General features: G+C 45.1%; 1 protein-coding gene across 3 annotated transcripts in view; it reads right to left on the reverse strand.

Moving 5' to 3' along the window:
- Nucleotides 1-21,498, reverse strand: part of SPECC1 (sperm antigen with calponin homology and coiled-coil domains 1) — a 358,846-nt gene that overhangs the window by 252,534 nt on the left and 84,814 nt on the right. Inside the window, exons 1-2 of one of the 3 annotated variants that reach the window (XM_053568568.1) lie at nt 17,856-17,946; nt 16,953-17,069 (exon numbers count right to left, since the gene is read on the reverse strand). The exons of 1 other annotated variant lie outside the window; for it this stretch is intronic. The gene's annotated coding sequence lies outside the window, so the exon portion shown is untranslated. Of the gene's footprint in view, nt 1-16,952; nt 17,070-17,855; nt 17,947-21,498 lie in introns of those variants that run through there. One more of the 3 variants, XM_053568569.1, reaches the window with a different exon arrangement.

Here is a 21,498-nt window from a genome sequence, read left to right on the forward strand (position 1 = left end):
TGAGTTTGCTTCAGACCTCTCCTTCAGCTGTGTGTGTGTCCGTTCCCAGGGGACATATGGTAATGTGTCCAAGCCTCTACAGTTGTCACAGCATGGGGTGTCACTGGTAGAGGCCAGAGATGCTTCCAGACACCCCATGACACAAAGGGCAGCCCCACAACAAAGAAGTCTCTGGCCTAAAACATGAGCAGTGCCTCAGTTGAGAGCCCCAGGTGCCGGTCACAGGCCGCCCAGCACACCACGCGTATTGGTTCCATCTAACATGGAAACATTTAACACAAAAAACCTAAGCAGCTGAAGAAATCTGAGACTTGGGCAGGAGGCTACAGGAAAAGCTTCAAAACTGATTATTTCCCATGGTCTTGAGATGAAAAATCATGCCAATAGCCTTAGATTCCTTTCTGGTAAATAAGGGAACGTTTTTGACATAAAACAAGAAGAAAAACTACAAATGAGACACAACTACCAGAGGGCCCTCCCTAACAAATTCAAATACTGTGACCTGGTTCTTTGTACCCTCACTTTAACCTGAAATTAAAGATAGTTTTTTTCTTTATTCCCTCATTAAAAAAAAAAAAAAATCAGCTAAAATTTAGTGATCCCAACAGTGGAAGTCACTGGAAGAAAACAGGAATCAAGAAATGGTAACAAAAAGTAGATGGAAAAGAACATTTGTATATCGTTAACCACACCACCTCAAATGACAGAGAGTAAGAACTTACAGAAACCTCAAAATGCTGCCAGAAGGCGGAGACCCATAAGGAATAGGGTGTATTCTGGAACGAGAAACAGAGGCTGAGGCAGGTCCCAGACATGTAATCTGGCAGCTATATTGAGACTAAGAGCTCAGAATCACTGGTCTGTGACATCCTTCTGTCTCCAAAGTTGACCCAAGAAGCCGGTGTCCCCAAGGGCTGAATGACCACTAATCATTACTTACATCCTTACCTATGATGTAGCTTCACATCAAAGAATTAAGAAAGAATGAGCCAAGGCAGTAGAAAAAGACCGAAATAAAATACTTCAAGAGCCCTTTCTTTAGCAATAGTTTTAGAAGGGTCTATTGCAGAGTAACCATCCAAGAATAAAATTATAGCATCAAAGGGAACCAGAAGCTGCAGCATGTTGAGCCATCTTGAGCCACGGGGTGCGGCTGCAGTGTCTGGTCGCCTTCCCCAGCACAGAGCTGCTGGAGGGGGGCACAGAGTGGGGATGTGGAGGGACAGACAGGGAGCCCAGGATGAGCACCCGGCTCCATAAGCCTGGCTAACTTCAACACAAGCTTCAAAAATGAGTTCAAATCACTCCCCTCTAGAAAACCTTTCCCAGTGTGGGAGGGTCTCACAAGGAGTCCCCTCCCTGTCTGTCCACTCACCTAAGGCTTTTGGTGATAGCAGCCTAAACTAAGACCTTGGGGGGCGGGGAGCCAAGGTTAGGTGCACAGCCTGCAGGGGCATCAGCAGAGTCCCTGACAGTCATCGTTGCTGCTGTAAAGCCTGGATGGCAGCACCTGCCTCCTGGGGTGGTCGGGGGCATGAGAGAACCGAGGAAAATGCTGAACGAGCTACCCGGCTGGCAGTCAGGGTTTTGAGCAGGGGATAACTGACCCCACCTGGATTTTTGGAAGTCTGTCTTGAATATGTGGAAGGGATGAGCTCCAAGAGGGCCTTTGGCACAGGTCTGAGCTGGAGAGAAAGGTGGGGCTCCCATAGGGAACATCATAGGTGTTCCATCTGCCAGTCTGGGCAGCAGTGAATTTGAGAAGTGAGACCTACAGAGAAGTCCACCATGACTCCAAGGTTTGAGTGTGGGAGAGTGAGAGAAAGGCAGTGCCATTAATGGAAATGGGGAAGTCAGGGGTGCAGCTGGTTGTTCAGTCTGTTCTGTGCAGATGCCATGAGGCTGCCCGAAGAAGGGCTTATGGGCTAGCTGGGCAGGCAGGTGAGTGGACAGACAGGGAGAGGAGTCCTTGTGAGACCCTCCCACACTGGGAAAGGTTTTCTAGAGGAGAGTGATTTGAACTCATTTTTGAAGCTCGTGTTGAAGTTAGCCGGGCTTAGGGAGCTGGGTGCTCATCCTGGGCTCCCTGTCTGTCCCTCCACATCCCCACTCTGTGCCCCCCTCCAGCAGCTCTGTGCTGGGTAAGGCGACCAGACACTGCAGCCCCACCCCGTGGCTCAATTTATTGCTCACAGTTCTGGAGGCTGGAAAGACCATGACCAAGGCGCGAGCAGGTGCAGCGTCTGGTGAGGGCTTGCTCAAAGAGAAGGCCTTCCTGCTGCACCTCACAGTCAGCAGGGGCTAAGCTGCTCCCTCGAGCCTCTTTTGTAAGTCACTGATCCCACCCATGAGGGATTTACTTCCCAAAGGCCTCACCTCTTAATACCATCATGTTGGGTTTTAAGTTCCAAAAGATGAATTTTGAGGGGATGCTGACATTCAGACCACAGCATCCACCAAATCAAGTGACTACTTACCTACCTGAGTTTGGCCAAGCCACACTGACCACTCACCCACCCTGCAGTGGCCAAACCAGGCTCTTCTCCACCATTCCAACGAGTCTCACAGTTTTCATCTTGGGGCATTCATCCATCTGAGAACCTCCCTCTGTGAATGTTCTATCCCCTCCTTTGGGGCTCTTGATACTCCTACCTCTAAACTTGTAGAAATACTGTGGCTCTCTTCTGGACCGCCTCGGTCTGCAGGCACTGTTTGCCCCGAGCCTCCTTGCCTGGGCCCTGGCTGCAGTAGCACCTCCGAATAGCCTCTTTGCTCCTGCCTTGCCCCTTCGGCCCATATGGTTAGTGCCTTCTTGGCAGCCAGAGGGGTCTCTGAAAAACACAAATCATGAACTGGCCACTTAAAAATGGTTAAGAGCGGGGCAACGCCTGTAGCTCAAAGGAGTAGGGCGCCGGCCCCATATGCTGGAGGTAGTGGGTTCAAACCCAGCCCTGGCCAAAAACTGCAAAAAGAAAAAAAAAAATGCTTAAGAGGGCAAATTTCATGTTATTGTGGTTTGTTATCACAAGTAAAAGTTTAAAAATGTATTTAAGGCTGGGTGCAGTGGTTCATGCCTGTAATTCTAGCACTCTGGAAGGCAGAGGCAGGTGGATCAATTGAGCTTACAAGACCAGTCTGAGTAAGAGAAAGACCCCGTCTCTACTAAAAATAAAAAAACTAGCTAGGCATAGTGGCAGGTGCCTATACTCCCAGCTACTCAGGAGGCTGAGGATTGCTTGAGCCCAAGAGACTGAGGTTGCTGTGAGCTATAATGATGCCATGATACTCTAGCCACAGCACCAGACTGAGACTCTGTCACACACACAAAAAATGTATTTAAACACACACACAAATCAGATCACATCACTCCCTACACAGACCCCTCCAAGAGCCTCTCATGGCATTAGGAATGAAAATTCAAGCTCCCAAGCCCCCAAGGTCTTCGGCAGTCTGGCCCTGCCCGCCTCCCCACCTCAGCCTGACCCACAGCACTGCCCGCCTCACTATACTCCGCCTGGAACACACTGGGCTCATTCCCAGCTCCTCCAGGGGAGGCTCCTTCCTCTTCGGTTCTGCTCCAGGGCTCTTCCTTCAGTCTAGAGTAGCTCTCCCACCCTACCCCACAGTCCCCAGTTTGTTGATAAAGGCTCTGAAGCCCATGGCTGCCACTTTTTATGTCCTTGATTAGCTGTCATTGATTATCTGCCTCCCTCTGCCACCACAGAAGGTCTACGGCAGTGGGTCCTCGCTTTCCTCGTTTACCTTGGTGCTCCTGGCACACAGTAGGTGCTCAAGGGATATCATTTAATGAATTACTTAAATTCTGCCTTTCTCTGAAGACATTCATGTCTCCCTGCCCTGCCCACCAGCTGGGGAACACCTACAAAGGCACACAGGTTCCAGCAACTAGGCACTCACCAAGCAGGTGCTGAGTTAACAGTGAACGCAGGACAGAAAGCGAAGACATTCTCTTTCCTGTAAGACTTAAGTCTGGGAAAGTTCCAAAACTGCTTTCAGGATGAGCAGCCCATGGACGTGGATACAGAGTCTTCTGGCATTATTACCTGCTCATGTGCAAGTGTTGGCATCACAAAACTTAATCTCACTAACTCATAGTCATGCTTCAGAAACAGTTCCTAAAATTATTTAGCACCAAATCTCTAAAAATCATCTACTGCTTTATCTAATTTCCTGAATTGATTTCCAAATTTTTTTTTTTTTGCAGTTTTTGGCCGGGGCTGGGTTTGAACCCACCACCTCCAGCATATGGGGCAGGCACCACCCGATTTCTAAATTTTTGGTAGACATCCTAGTTTCACAGTAACTGTAAATAAAACTTAACATTTTAAGGGTTTAAGATTTAACCACACATCTTAAAAGAAATATGATAAATGAATTTCTGCTAGCAGCTGCTTTGTAAAGTGGGAGCTAATGGTAGTCACTAAGTTAGAAAATCGCTAATTTAAAGTATCAAGTCTGGATATCTTATCTTTTATCCCACATATTCTGCTTCTTTGTTCCTAACTGGGGCCTCTGAATCAGGTGGGGAGAGGGGCACAACTTCCAAGGCACCAGGCAGGCCAGTCCTATCTCGTTCTGTTTCCTCTAGGAACAATGCAAGGACTGCAGGCACACTGCCCCACCCCCACTCCGCAGCTCCCTGTGCTCTGCACCAGCAGGCTTAGCGGACACATCCTCTCACCCAGCACTGCTGGGCACAGATGAAATAAAGGACCTTCTGCGGTAAGCCCTGCCCATGGGTGAACAGATCTGGCTCACAGCCACTGCCCTTGCTCAGCTGGTCGTTTGACCAAAGAAAGGTATGAGCAAGGCAGAAGCCAGCACAGCTCTGCAAACTCCTAAACCTGCCACACGCCTGCGGCAAGATGCATCCTAGCTGTGCTGCAAACGGGACCCACGAGAGAAACCTCCCAGGGTAATTCTCCAAGGCTCCATGCTGTGAAAGTGGCTTCACAATTCAGGAAGCTGAGGACGTGGTGGAAGCATCCCTCCCACTTCCCCACTGCACACCTCTTCCACTGTCACCATGGCAACAAGCCTTCCAGCAGGGATGTCCAGGAGTCACACGCCTGAACCTCCTCATGTGGCTCCCTCCAATACTTTCAGTACTTTAATCATTCACTTCTCCTCCCTGAAAGTTACCTGCTCACCTGCACTATTTCCTTCCATCAGAGGCAAGGCCTCCTCCAGATGCTGAGGGAGGGACTCACCTAACAAATGCCCAAGCTAGCGTGACTAGTTTCTGACTGTGTGTGTGTTTGGGGGAAGACAACCAACTTGGTAACAAAAACAAATTTTCAGCTTCACAAAATACATAATTTTGGCCTATAAGGGAAAAAAGCCAGGGCTCTGGCTCCTTCTTGCACCCTGCTCAGAGATGGGACACCAGAGTCATGCGGCTTCTGATATATTCACAAAGGAAGAAACAGATTTTACACCAAGATGCATTCTTCAAAGGCAGCCCTAAGTCATGAAAGCGTGATAACGCTGGAAGAGGATTAGAGTAGCAGGGTCTCAATGGATCCCAACAACATGCCGTGCTATGGCCCCAGCGTCTCAGGAAGCCGCCAGGGGAGGGCCCCAGTCTGTCTGTCCCAGGAACTGAAGAGCCTCCTGGGGCGACTCTTGGCCTGGGGGAGAGAGAGGCAGGTAGGAACAGGGCCATCCAGACAACACAGAGAACTACTTCCTCGTGAGATCCTAAGGTCAAACACCACACCGTGCCAATGGGGGCCTCACTGAAAACTTGGTGCTCTGGCACCTCACAGATAGAAAACCCACGGTGGTGGCGGAGCCTAGGGCGGCGGAGGTGATAGCAGGCCAGGGAGGGTGCCCATCTGCAGCCCCAGAAGACACCTGTGGGGAGGTGTGCAGAGGTCTTCGTTGCCAAGGAAATATGTCAACAGCCATCCTAGAATACCTAGCCAAGTACAGAAGGGAGGAGTGGTGTGATGGCTGGGCCTGCTAATTTACTTTTGCTCCCTGGGACCACCAGGAAGAAAGGAGGGGAATACGGGACTTTGGTGGAGCTTCTGTAGGTGCAGAGGATAACAGTAGCAAAATGGGGATTGCCTCTGGACAGGCCCTGACTCACTTTGAGAGCCCAGGGCTGTGGTGGATGCTCACTCTGTTAAAGGGGAAAGACCATCCCTTCACACGTGCGTGGGAGCTGCCACTGCTCAGAGTGCCACGGGCTCTGGGTTTCCTTATTGTTACCAGATTAAGTTAAATCACTGAACGCAGCTGATTTCTTTTTTGTTCTCACATTCCTGAAATTTTCTTTTCTAACCCACAGGCTTTAGCTCTCTTCCTGTAGCGCCAGCTGGCTAATGTAAGCAACTGCTGTGCTTTGTGGGGTTACTCCATTCAGTGCCAGGAATATGCCCTATCTTTACTCAGCATCATTTTATTGTGTTTTAAATACATACGAGAATCATAAATATGAGGGATAATTTTGCAGGTTGCTGCTGGGATTACCTCGTCATTACACATTCCCTGCATAGTCCTCAGGAGTGAGTCTGCAAGGAACAGTAAGTACAGCAACTGCTACATGTGATCTGTTCCCAGGATAGGGGACAGAAATAGTTATGTAACAGCACTTCAGCTACCCCCCTACGGATGGGCTCTTTATGATACAAGATGTCTGCCTTTGAATGAAGAAAGACAGTGTCCACCTGTCCTTCAAAGAACAAGACATGAGCCACACCAGAATGCCACCCCCACCTCCTTTTTCTTTTAGGAAAAGGCATACCTGGGCCCTGATCCCCTCTTCTCTCTCCTGACAACTGCCCAGCACTCCAACCCCAGGACAGCAAACAGACCAGCAGCCCCAGAGATGCAGCGGTCTCTCATCAACTTCCGGGCCTCCCCAAGGCCACTCTGAGCACAGATTCCTGGTTTTTAACCTACCTCCTACCATCCTGTAAAACTCAGTTCACGACCCCTTCTCTGGGAACAGTCCTGCCTCCCCACCACACTGAGTGCACCTGGGCTCGCCTGCTTTCCTTATCTCAGACGAATGTTCTATTTATCTGTCTGACTTTCACCCCCACCTCACCAGCCCAGATGGTGCTGGAGTGAAGGGCTTTGTCTCACTCAGCTTTGGTTCCATAGCCATGGGCCCAGTATCTGGTCCACAACAAATTATCAGTTAAGGATGGATTGTAGACCTAAAGGTGAAACCTAAAACTAGAAAACTTCTTGAAGAAAACAAGAGAAAATCTTTGTGACCTTGAGTTAGGCAAAAATTTCTTAGATATAACACCAAAAAGTATGATCCATAAAATAACCACAAAAAATCCTGGTAAATTAGACATTGTCAAAATTTAAAACTTCTAGTCTTTAAAGACATTGTCAAGAAAATGAAAAGCCAAGCCACAAGGGAAGTATTTGCAAAACACAAAACTGATAAAGGACTTGGTTCCTGAATTTATAAAGAGCTCTCACAACTCTGGTGGCGCCTGTGGCTCAGGGGGTAGGGCGCGGGCCCCATAGGCCACGGGTGGCAGTTTTGAGCCCCACCCCAGCCAAACTGCAACAACAACAAAAATAAATAAATTAATTAATTTTTAAAAAAAGAGCTCTCAAAACTCAATAATAACAAATAATCTTCATCATCACAACAAAATGCACAACTCAATGAAAAATGGCCAAAGATTTAAATAAACCATTCAAATGGCAAATAAGCCCATGAAAGATGCTCCACATCATTATTCATTAAAAAGATACAAATTGATGTGCTGGGCATGGTGGCAGGTGCCTGCAGTCCCAGCTACTCCAGAGGCCAAGCAAGGCAGGAGGATCACTTGAGGCCACAGTGAGCTATGATCGTGCCACTGCACTCCATCTAGCCTGGGCATGACAGCAAGACCCCATCTCTAACAAAAGTAAAGAGAAAAAGAAAATACAAATCAAAACCACAGGAGATTACTACACACCTATGAGAATGGCTAGAAATTTTTTAAAATAAAACTGTCAAGTGCTATCAAGGATATGAAGCAAATGGAACTCTAATACATTGCTAATGGCACAGTCACCTTGCAAAGTAGTGTAGCAGCAGCTTCTTCTCCTTCTTCTTTTTTTTTTTGACACAGCATTTTACTCTGTCACCAGGCTGGAGTGCAGTGGTATAATCACAGCTCACTATAAAGCCTTGAACCCCTGAACTTAAGTGGTCTTGCCTCAGCCTCCTGAGTAGATGGGATTACAGGCATGCACTTACTATGCCCCTTGTCTCACTATGTTGTCCAGGCTGGTCTCAAATTTCTGCCCTCTAACAATCCTCCTCCCTAGGCCTAAAGAGTGCTGGGGTTGCAGGTGTGAGCCACTATGCCCAGACAGTTTCTTAAAAATTAAACATGCACTTATATAATTCAGTAATCCCACTCACATCCAAGAGAAATAAAAATTTATATTCATACATCTGCAACACTAATATTCACAGCAGCTTGATTATTTTTATTTATTTTATTTTTTTTGGTTGCAGTTCAGCCGGGGCTGGGTTTGAACCCGCCACCCTCAGTATATGAGGCCAGCGCCTTACCGACTGAGCCACAGGCACCGCCAACAGCTTGATTATTAATAATGAAACCCAGCAAGAACCAAATTATCCTCCAATAATGAGTGGATAAATAAACTGTGATACATCCCAACAACAGACACTACTCAACAATAAAAAAGAATAAACTACCGCAGTGGCTCATGTTTACAATCCCAGCAATTTGGGAGGCCAAGGTGGGAGAATAGCTTCAGGCCAGGAATTCAAGACCAGCCTGGGCAATATAGTGTGACTCCATATCCACACACACAAAAAATGTTTAATTAGCCAGGCATGGTGGCATGTGCCTGTAGTCCCAGCTACTTGGGAGGCTAAGGCAAGAGGATTGCTTGAACCCAGGAGCACGAGGCTGCACTGAGCTATGATTGCACCACTGTACTCTCGCCTGGGCAACAGATTGACACCCTGTCTCTTAAAAAAAGAAAAAGGAACTACTGACACACAAAATAATAAATTTTAATGCATTATGCTAAAGAACACAAACTTAAAAGGCTACCTCCTATATGCACAAGCTTATCCATCCTTCAAGTCCCAGATTAAATGTTAACTCTTCCTTGTAGCCCTAACTACCACCTCCCTACATCTACACAAAGACGAAAGTGATTTGATGTGCCTCTAAATTCCAAGGATTTCATCTGCCCTCCTTACGTTTACTACCTTCTTTTGTACAACTGTGTCGGCCAGTATCTTGTCTCCCCAAACTAAAAGCGCCAAATCTGATTCACCTTTGCATTTAGGCACAGCAGCTGGATCAATACCTAGCATATGGGAATGTTCAGAAACTTTCTTTTTGATGAAATTAACAAAAATTTAAAAGGCCCGGGTGACCTGTGTCAGCACTCAGAAAGCTGGTATAGCCCTGGAGTCTTAGTGATATTTCAGTGAATAAATGAACGAGTATCAAAGGATAAAGCAATCCCTGTTAGAAAGAAGTCCACTAAAGTGCATGAGGACAGGGGATGCTTGAGAGTAAAGTGGTATTTGAGTGAGATTCTTATCATGCTGAATTGTCTGTTGCCGCACCCCACCTCCAAATTTATATGTTGAAGTATTAAACCCTCAGAATGTGGCTATACTTGGAGTTGGGGTAAAGGCTGAGCACAGTGGCTCCTGCCTATAATCATAGCACATTGGGAGGCCAAGGCAAGAGGATTGCTTGAGTCTAGGAGTTTGAGACAAGCCTTGAAACAACACAGACCCCCCCTCCCTTCCTCCATCTTACAAAAAAAAAAAAAAAATAGAAAAATTAGCCAGGCATGGTAATGCTACCCATAGTCCCAGCTACTCAGGAGACTGAGGCAGAATCACTTGAGTCCAGGAGTTTGAGGCTGCGGTGAGCTATGAGTGCAGTACTGCACTCCTGCCTGGGCCACAGACCAAAATCTTGTCTCAAAACAAAGACTGAATCAGGCGGCACCTGTGGCTCAAGGAGTAGGGCACCGTCCCCATATACCGGGGGTGGCAGGTTCAAACCCGGCCCTGGCCAAAACTGCAAAACAAACAAACAATGAATCAATCAATAAATAAAAATAAAGTGGTAATTAAGGTGAGATTAGGTCACATGAGTGGGCCCTAATCCAATGTGACTGGTGTCCACGTAAGAGAGATTAGGGCCCAGCAAGATGGCTCATGCCTGAAACCCCAGCACTTTGGGAGGCCAAGGAGGGAGGATTGCTTGAGCTTAGGAGTTTGAGGCTGCATGAACTATGATGACACCATTACACACCAGCTGGGTGACAGATCAAGACCATGTCTAAAAAGAAGAAGAAAAGAGAGATTAGGGTGCAAACACACAGGGAAGACCAGAGAAGACAGGGAGAGGATGGTCGTCTGCCAGCCAAGGAGAGAGGCCTCAGAGGAAACTGACCCCAGACACCTTGATCCGCAAGTGCCTCCAGTACTGTGAAAATTAACGTTCATGGGTTAAGATCCTCAGCCTGTGGTATTTGTTATGGCAGACGGACAAACAGAACACAACTCTGAAGCAGGGGTAGGACGCTGGGAGGTGAAACCGGGAGAGACTCGCATCCCTAGATGGCCAGGCAGCAGGGAGCAGGCGGCGGGGACCCCACGACGGACACACCATGTTGGGGAGCTCACCCTTCACTCTGTGATGAGAGTGCTCTTCCTGGGTGACTTGTGGGCCCTCCGTAGCACCAGGGGACCTGGCAGCTGTAGCCAGGGCCACACACTTCAACTGGTGCCCGTGGGCCGGGGAGGCAGGAGTGGCTTTGGGGCACAGCACACATTTGTTAATTGAAAAGTTATGGGTGTGAGTGTTTTAATGTAGGAAACTTGGGACCTCAGCATGGCCCTTTTGTCAAAAGTCAGAGCAACAAACACACAACAAGATCCCCACAATCCCAACGCCCCTGAGTCGCCCAGGCAGAGCTTCCCACACTGACCACAGTGATCCTTGTAAGACTTACATCGGATCTGCTGCCTCCTCTGCTCAAAACTGTCCAGTGGGAGCCCCATTCCCAAGTCCCCACGCATGCCCCATCGTCACCCCACCCCTGGGGACCTCATCTTCTCTTCAGCCTGTGCTTTGCTGCAACAGGGAAAGGAAAAATCAGGTCCAAAAGGAACAGGAGAATTCAGGGCTTTACCCTGTCTAACAGCTGGGGGCTGTATGGTCGGTTGGCTTGCTCAAGAAACGTTTCTGGAGCACCTTGGATATCTGAGGCACTGAAGTAGGCACCAAGACACAGGAATGACAAAAACAAACACCATCCCTCCCCACCTAGGGCTCACGTCCAGGGTAGGGAACTAACAGATAGTCACGAAATGCAAGATAACTCCTGGGAAAACACTACTGAAGACAGCCACACAGTGCTATCGGAGCTTATTCAGGGGGCGCATGGCCAAGCCAGGGATGGAAGACCCTTCCAGTGGTATTTCCAGGACAATAAACATGACTTAGGAGACAAGAGGGGGAGACATCCACAGGCAGAGGCAGCAAAGCAAGCATCAGAGACGACCCCTCACTGCCCTGATCCCATCAGCCCCGCTGACCACCCCTCACTGCCCCGATCCCATCAGATTGGCCTAATCCTCCTTGGAGAAGGCCTGGGAGGTACCCAAATTGTAAAGCAGCCCAAGCCAGGTTACAAACGCTGCCATACCTCTTCCCCATCCTGGGACTCCTCCTTTGCAGCAAGGGCTCTGGGTAGGACAGGTGAAGCCAGAGGACTTCCTTTACTTATGCTCAGACCTCATCAATGAGACCTCTGACAGGTGACAGCAGGCAGTGGGTACCAGAGAGGTTCTCAAGCCTCCAGACTCAGAGACTTATTTACAACCAAAGACCACCCCCGAAGGATCTCATCCTTTATCTGCCACATAACCTCCTCCCCAAGCAGTCTGCTGACTTTCCCCAGGGGGCAGCTAGGTAGGCCACTGTCACTCTGCTCCCAGGCCACTCATTTCAGGAGGGCCATTACTGCAGCAACCAGGTATAGCTCCTGCACCGTCTGTCTCAGAGGAACCCTCTGATTCCCCTGGTAAGCTGCAGGCTTACCTCCCTCCCTCCCAATTACACAAAATAAATGCTCTGCAGTCTCTCCTCCTTTCTCTTATTTCTTTCTTGCAGCATCCTCACTGAATTCACGGACAGTGGAGACATTTTCTGCTAGTGAAATATCAAAATGTAATACATTCCCTGCCTCTCATCTAAATAGCATCCCTGTGTGACCAAAGCAACCCCATGTACGCTTACAGACCATGGAAAAGAATTCTGCCTTCGTTACTAATAATTTTAATTTTTAAATTTGCCATCATTTCATTTTCCTTGTTTCTCACAGCAAGTCACACAGTTTCCTTTTTATTTTTATTTTATTTCCTTGCTTATTTTTTTAAATTTTTATTTCTTTGCTTTCTTTTTTTTTTTTTGGAGATAGAGCCCACCGTAGGCCCCTGAGCAGAGTACAATGGCGTCATAGCTCACTGCAACCTCAGACTCGGGCTATGGGCATCCCACTGCCTCAGCCTCTGGAAGCCACTAGGATTACAGGCACTCGCCCCAATTGGGTTTTTCCATTGTTTTAGGAGTCAGGGTCTCACTCTCGCTCAGGCAAGTCTCGACTGAGCTCAAGCCATTCTCCCTCCTCAGCCTCCCACAGTGCTGGGATTACAGGCAGTTTCTTTTTCAGACACATTAATAATTTAAGTCAATTTTAGGAAAGGTGATAAAGGTAGTTGGCCATGGCAACAACTGTGCAAAATAGAAGTTAAACAACTAAAATATGTAAAACAGTAGTCCCAGTGCAAGGAAGGAAGAAATGGGAGTAGAGGTGCAGAGAAAGGCGGGGGTGGGAGAGGCTGGAACAATGCAAGCTGTCCTCAGAGTAGCCTGGCCACCCCTGCATAGGAGCCCACCCAATCACTCTCTCCACCAGGGCCTCCTAAGGGCTGCCTCACAGCCAGGATCAGAATGTGGTGACATGATTCATTAGCATTCACTGTCCCCTCTCTCTCACTGAGGCTGACACAGTCTCTCTCTTGCTCATTCTTGTCTCCCCAGGGCCTGGAGCACTGCCTGGCTCATGCGGATCTGCTGGGTGCATAACAGGGTGGAGGGCTATTTTGAACCTCAGATGACAGATTTTTAAACTAGAGATAAGGAACACAGGATGGAAAGGAAGGAGGGGAGCACGATGACTCTGGGGGTGTCTATGAGCCATGCTTGAGGGCATATAACTGCATAAAGCCTAAGAATAGGAACAGGAGTTGGGAAGAGGCCTGCACTCACAATCAAGCAACTTTTCCTCCATGCCTCTCAGGTTGAGTTTTCTCAACAAATTCTTGCTTCCTTTTCTAAAATGTAAATTAAAACCTGCCGGCATGTCCAACCTGTGGCCTGCTGGCTGCATGCAGATTATATGAGGACTTCTTGCTTATCTGTGGTGTTGGATATCATGAAAATTATGCACAGACCTTTCTTTTTGCTTATCAGCTGTTGTTAGTGTTTGTGTATTTAATGTGTGGCCCGAGTCAGCTCTTCTTTCAATGGGATGTAAAGACGCCAAAAGGTGGACACCCCTACGAGGTATGTTAAAACACTTCCACCCAAATAGTCACTCTTCCTAAAGTGTATCACCTGATTTCCCAACCCTGAGCTTCTACACCTGGAATCCTGCTCCCAAGAATTTCCTTGCCTGTGGCCCTGGAAAAGTATATGTATTTGTTTTATACAAAAACACAAATGCAAAGTCATCCCTGTGTGACCAAAGCAACCTCGTGTTGCTAGATACAGAAGTGTGTATCTAGCAAAAGGAAAAAACAACCTTGCTCTAATTCTACTTCCCTCTCCAGAGGGGACAGAGTAAACTGCTTGATATCACACATCCAGTACTTTTTTTTTTGTGGTTTTGGATGGGGCTGAGTTTGAACTCGCCAACTCCGGCGTATGGGGCGGGTGCTCTACTCCTTTGAGCCACAGGCACCGCCCATCCAGTACTTTTTAAATTAATTTTTTTATTTATACATACAAATAAAAATATAATTTTACAGGCAGTGCCTGTGGCTCAATGAGTGGGGCGCCGGCCCCATATGCTGAGGGTGGCGGGTTCAAACCCAGCCCCGGCCAAACTGCAACAAAAAAATAGCTGGGCGTTGTGGCGGGCGCCTGTAGTCCCAGCTGCTCGGGAGGCTGAGACAAAAGAATCGCCTAAGCCCAAGAGCTGGAGGTTGCTGTGAGCTGTGTGATGCCACGGCACTCTACCCGTGGGTGGTATAGTGAGACTCTGTCTCTACAAAAAAAAAAAAAAAATATATATATATATATATATATATATATATAATTTTATTTATGTTAAACTTTTAACATTAATATCATTATGCTATATATATTTACTTAACAATTGAATAGTATTTTTCTAGTACATATCAAATCTGTGACTATTTTACATTTTAACAGATTTTATAAATTTTCCATGCAAACAAGCTTTACTATTTCATGATTCTTACTGAGATTGAACACTGTATGTTTACTGGTTTTCTATATAATTCCCATTTCTTCTGGGAATTGCCTGTTTACAATCTTTGCCCATTTTTATTTTGTATTTGTCTTTTTCTCACTGATTGGTGGGAATTCTTCACTTAATAATCTTTGGGGTAAGCATATTGCATGTACAGGGTATCCCAACAGGATATAGGGAAAATGAGACGTTGTAGCTAAATATACCTTTATTTATAAAATATTCATTACAGAATTTTACAAAGAAGTGGCCAACACATAGAGAATGTTTTGGAAAATTCCCTATGTATGGAGACTTCAGGGCGACTTTTGGGACACCTTGTATTTCTCTCTGCAAACTTGTCTGTCTTCAAACGTACCAAGTTTTTAATGTTTTATAAAGAGTCAAAAGTATCATTCTTGCCCTTCAGCCATAAAGGGAAAGAATAACAAATGTGACTCTCCATAAAAATATATATGTATAATGCACATTTATGAATATAAAATACATATATGTATACTTCAACACTTGATATACATTTACATCTGTCAAATACTTTTTCAGTGTATGTGTATGTTTTGACATAGCTTTTATTTCCTTACCTTAACAACTCTGTGGAATAAATGCCATTACTATCCTCATTTAACAGATATAAGACTAAGGGATAGAAGTTAAGGCGGACCAATCTGCCTCCAGGGCCTATGCACTTAATCAGTACCTTACTATTTATTTTATTTATTTATTTATTTATTTATGAGATAGAGTCTCACTCTGTTGCCCAGGCAAATGTGTGGTGGCGTTAGCCTAGCTCAACCTCAAATTCCTGGGCTCAAGAAATCCTCTTGCCTCAGCCTTCTGAGTAGCTGGGATTATAGGCACCCACCACAATGCCCAGCTAATTTTTCTATTTTTACAAGGGGGTCTTGCACTTGTTCAGGCTGGTGTCAAATTCCTGAGCTCAAGGGATCCTCCCTCCTTGGCCTCCCAGTGTGCTTGGATTATAGGCGTGAGGCACCAACCCAGGCCCTAATACCTTATTTTGATTCAATATTACTCTACACAACTCAGTCTCCCTTCATATTATAAAAGCAGCAATGATAATGGCATAGAAATAAATAGCTCCTATAACTAAATCAGATGATCCAGAAAAATCATGTAACATAGAAAAGCTAAAAGTATAAAAAGATGAAATTATAAAATACTAGAAAACATAAGGATTGCTCATAAATGACGTTAGAAACACCAGTTAGCATATTTTCTTAAAGTCAATTTAAATCTACTTTCCACATCATTCACCAAAGTAAATACTAGAAGGAAATAAATCCTTTTCAAGCAGAGAACTTAGATCTCTAACCAAAGCAGAGAACTTAGATCTCTGCCTTAGAGAAAGAATGAACAGATTTGACTATATAAAAATATTAAATAGCTTCATGTTTTTTAAAAAACTAATTTTAAAAAGACAAAACAGTAGATTGGAAAAAATAACTGACAAAAACATGGCAATAAATCTTACTAAAACCCATATAAATTAGGAAAAAATTACAAGCATTATGATTTTAAAACCTGATCAAAAAAGAAAGTAGACTGAGAGGCTGAGGTGGGTAGACTGCCTGAGCTCACAGGTTTGAGACTAGCCTGAGCCAGAGTGAGACCCGATCTCTAAAAAAATAGCTGGACATTGTGGTGGGTGCCTGGAGTGCCAGCTACTTGGGAGGCTGAGGCAAGAGAATTGCATGAGCCTAAGAGATGGAGGTTGCTGTGAGCTATGACACCACAGCACTCTACCAGGGGTGATGAAGTGAGACTCTGCCTTAAAAAAAAGAAAAAAGAAAAGAAAGTACAAGTTGTAAACAACATGTGAAGGAATTTTCAGCCTAGCTCATGCCTGTAATCCTTTCAGAGGCCAAAGCAGGAAGACTTTTTGAGGATAGGAGTTTGAAAACATTCTAGGAAACACAGCAAGACTCCATCTCTACAAAAAATTGTGGTGCACACCTGTAATCCCATCTACTCCGGAGGCTGACATAGGAGGATCACTTAAGCCCAGGAGTTGGAGGCTGCAGTGAGCTGTCACTGCATTCCAGCCTGCCAATAGAGTGAGACCTTGTCTCTCATTAAAAAAAAAGAAAAGAAAAGAAAAAGAGAAATGCAAAATTACACAAAGAGATTCTGATTTACCTATTCTTTCTCCCCATGATACTGTTCCCTGATGGAATGGATGAAATTAAACTAGTTCTCTCACACACTGTGTTGATAGAAAGGAATTCAGTGGCTGGGTGCAGTGGCTCACACTTACCTAGGTGTCTGCAAGGCTGAGGCGGGAGTATCATCACCTCAGGTCAGGAGCTCAAGCAAGAGCAAGACTCCTGTCTCTCCAAAAAAAATAGAAAAAGTCAGCTAAGTGAGGTGACACCCACCTGTAGTTCCAGCTACTTGGGAAGTTGAGGCAGGAAGATCACTTAAGCCCAGGAGTTCAAGGTTGCTGTGAGCATTGATCACGCCAATGTCCTGATGCTCAGGCAACAGAGCAGACTCTGTCTCAAAAAGAAAAACAAAAAAGCAATTCAGCAACATATACAAGCACCATTAAAATGTTCATGGCCCTTTGCCCAGTAATTCCACATCTGAGAATCTATTCTAGAGTTATAACCCCAAAACATAGGTAAAGTTGTGTGGGCAATGGTAGTTACTAAACTATAATTTATAATAGCAAAAACAAGCAACAAAAAAGCAACATAATTTTAAAGAACAGGGAATGATAAATAATTTATGAAACAATCACTTAATATTATATATCATTATATACCATGAAAAATAATTGTGAAACTATGTAATATTTAAAAACCTGTGGTATTTTTTAAAAAACTATGATATTTAGTCATACAGGGCATGGAATTGAGTCACTATTTTCTCTGATTCCCAAATTTACTGAAATGTTGTACCAGAACATAAGCTCTGGATTGAGAGACACCCGAGTTCTCACTCTGCACCACTCACCTGTCCACCCCACCTGTCTGACCTTGACCAAGTTACATAACTTCTCTAAGCCTCCGTTTTCTCACTTATAAAGTGAAGATCATAAATGCAGCTACTCATGGGGCTATGAAGAGCTTGCCTACTGTACCTGTCACCTAGTGTTTGCTCAAAAACGTTTTTATCATTTAAAAATTTTTAACATATTTGAAAAATAAAAGTGAAATGAGAAAGGTATTTCACATGCTGTGGTTTATGTCAAAGTCCAGACTTTCAGATGAAAGTTTAGCATTGTTTACTTTGTACTCCCTCTACTTTAGGGGTCCCTCTGTTTAGACAGCACTTACATGTTCACCCACTTGGCAAAGAAGAGATTAAAGGAAGTGAAACACGGCTGCTCTCGAGAAGACCCTCGTAAGAACATGGAGTCTGTGGAGCCGGGTTGTGAAGGAACAAAAAGAAACCGCGTGAGTGGGCACAACAGAGCCCTGTCTTCACCGCTGCATTCAGTTGAGAGGGGGCGGAAATCACATTTCCCAAGTAAACTTAAAATATGGACTCATGCCCTGCTGAGCTAAACATTTTATTCCAGTAAGAAACAGTGGGACAGGAAATAAAATGAAAAAACATAATTAATAGAAAATGGAGTGATAAGGAGAGATCTCAAAGTATCTTGAACCCTTGCAGGATGGGGGTGGTGTGGGGTGGGAGGGACTATCTAAAGCAAGCAACGTAATAAATAAATAACTTCCAAGAAAAGCCTCTACCTTTGTCACATTATCTTTGTTGAGATTTTACCATCTGGGCTTCCTAAGCATCTAATTTCAGAGTCTTCGCACAATGCATTGCCCAGAGCCCTGGGACATCCTCAGACCCTCTGCCGGATGAGAAGACTGAGAAGACGCTCCACAGTGCCCATCTCCTCCCAGGGGAGACAGCTCTAGATCCTTCCGGGGAGCTACACACCAGGAAAGTGGGCGGTTCTGTCCACAGGGCCTTAGACTTCCCACACTTGACAAAAAGAATGCCCTGAAGCAGCCCTATTCAGCTTGGATGTGAAAATAGATCTCCACACTACTACTAATTAGTGGCTGCAGAGAGAGGACTTTGTTCCAAAGAACTTTGTCTATTTACTTGAAGTCAGAATAATCATCTTTACTCTGTAAGATGAAACAAGTGAAACGCCATGAGAAAAGATGATTTTTTTCAAGATAGCAGATGAGTTTCAAATCCCTTTTCAGCCTCTCAAAAGCACACACGTAACATTAACTTACCCAGTGCATGCACCACAGAAGGTATTAACACTGCCTTAGTCCTATCAGGAGTCACTGGGTCTGTTAGACATATCCAAAGCAGAAGAAGCTCTTCCCCAGATAAAAGCTAATTTCTAAGATTTTTCCATCCTCATCTTTAATAATAACCAACTATGTACTTACTGCAAAACCCTTTGTTTCTGTGCTTTTCCGGAGCTGCTGACCTCAACCAGTAAGTCAGCCACACTATTCTGGGTTTGATGCTGGCCTCGGAGGAAACCACACTCGAGGGGCTGGGCAGAGAGCGCTTGAGCAATGCTTCACTCAGGAAGCAGGCGGGCTCTTCTCTCCCCTGCTTCTGACCGCCTCTCCCTCTCTGCCTGTCTCTCACAATTTCTCTCTCACGCACACAATTTTTCTCTCTCTCCCTCCCTCCCTCTCTTTCTTTCTCTCAAGCACAAAGTATAAAATAATATTTCCATCCTACTTAATTTGAAAACTTAATTTGTACTTCCCCCCAATGTAAGGATTTCAGGATGTAGGCTGGCTAGCTTCTTGCTGATTGCTCCCAGAGATATCAAATAGGAAAACAAAACAAAACACCACCCACAGTCTGCTCTTTGGAGGTGGGTTTACCGCAAAGCCTCAGGGCCCTCTGCTCGCCATGGTCCTGCGTGTGCGGTGAGTTCTGGGTGGCTGGGAAGTCAGGTTATGACCACAAAGCCTGTTGCAGCAGGTAGTTCTGGGGAGCCAACTAAGTTCTCAGAGGGAGGGGTCCAATAACTTGTGATTTCTTTATTCATTATAAATAAATATTTTCATACCCAAATTTGAATTGAGAGAGCTCCAAAATGATACGGGCATCCTCACAAAATGTGGGGTTCCCTGCCACTACCGATAGCCTACAGTAAGCCCCAAGAATGACGGGACCTACTGCAAAAGGGAGCAGATATGCTGCTCCGGAAAAACATGGAAGAAATTATTTTTATTTATTTATTTTTTTTTATTAAATCATAGCCTTAGAAATTCTTGAAGATAAGTAAGTAACATGTGTTGTACCCACACCCCCCAGGAACTCTAGTCAACAGTCCTAGGATAAGCTTAGGCATTGACATAAGCTGGATTTTAATTGCCATTTTACTGAATAATATGTGTGGAAGGCAGCTGTGTGGCTCTCATCTGGAGAAGAGCACTGCTACAGCAGGCGGTACAGGTTTGCAAAGCCTCAGTGTGACACAGAATCCCATGTGTTCAATATAATTCCATCCCCTGCACTCAGATTTTGCCATTCCAGCTGATAGACCACAGTAAGGAGCTATGGTCAGGCAGCTTAGAACTGGCCATCCCCCGCTGGGCTGCTACTACAATGGTGGCCCCCATTCCACCTCCAGTGCTGCTGCCCCTCATGGCCATCCCTCTTTGCTTTAAAGAAGGCAAGAGCATGTCTTAGATCTGCTCTCACTGAGGAACATTTACCCTTTGGGAGTTGGGCACATAGGGACCCAACTCATCTAGGACACCCCTAGCACATGGAACCATTGCATAGACATAGGAGGTGGTGGTCAACACTCTGCAGGTAACAGATGTCCAACTCAACCTTGTTTAAGCAAAATGGCAAGAAAGACTAACCAGAAAGTCTCTGGGTGAATTCATGCTGGCTTCAAGCCAGCTCTCCTTTCCTATGTTAGCTTGATTCAAACACACGTGCTCTTGGGATAGGAAGGCCTTGTAGGAGTAGAGGTCTTGGCGTTCAAGATCCCAGAAGAGAGACTCTCCCCAGAAGAGAGATCCAAGCTGATACGCTGTCCAACCCACGGGCAGGGAAGAGGGCCGTGGATGACCAGCAGCCCCAACAGTTATGGGAAGAGCAGTTTCCAAACAGTGAAGAGAAAAAGACAAAAAGGTACAAGCTAGTCACCAAACAGTATCTTGGATTATGAAGCCTCTCATATGATCATATCTTACTTCCCCAATATGACAGTAAATCTATTAATAGAAGGATACACATGAAATGCTAGCAATGGTTCTCTCTTTAATGGTGGGTCATTTGTTTATTAAATTCACCTTGTAGCTTCTAAATTTTCCAAAAATGAGTATGTATTCAATTTTATAATAAAATAATGCAATAAGCTATCACATGATAAAAAGATCATACTTACAATAGCAAATATATATAAAAATATGTATGAATGAATCTGGTAAGAAAATTATAGGTACCCCCCAAAAAAATTTCTACTGAATGATAAAAAAGAAAACTGGGTGAAAAAACACACCATGTTCTCCCTAAAATTTATCTGGTAGAATAATTTATTCTTCTATACAGACTCCATAGAATAATTGATTCTTTTCTATAGAAGCTATAGAATAACTGATTCTTATCTAAAGAAGAAAATTCTGTAAAAAATTGTAAAGGACTTCTACTACCAGACAGTAAAATAGATGAGAAAAGTCAAATAATTACAGTGGTATTGTTCAAGAATAAGGAGAAGAGCAATGGCCCAAAAGAGTTGAGACTATGGAAAGATGGTATTACTAATCTAAGATAAAGAGTAGATTTTTTTAGCTGGGCACAATGGTATGTGCCTGTAGTCCCAGCTATTCCACAGCATCACTTGAGCCCAGGAATTGGAGGCTTCAGTGAGCTATAATCACATCTGTAAAATAGCCACTGTACTCCAGCTCAGCCAACATATTAGACCTTCTCTCTTTAAAAAAATTTAAAAACAATAAAAAGAAA

The sequence above is a fragment of the Nycticebus coucang genome, chromosome 18 (assembly GCF_027406575.1).
Source record: "Nycticebus coucang isolate mNycCou1 chromosome 18, mNycCou1.pri, whole genome shotgun sequence".
NCBI classification, from domain to species: domain Eukaryota; kingdom Metazoa; phylum Chordata; class Mammalia; order Primates; family Lorisidae; genus Nycticebus; species Nycticebus coucang.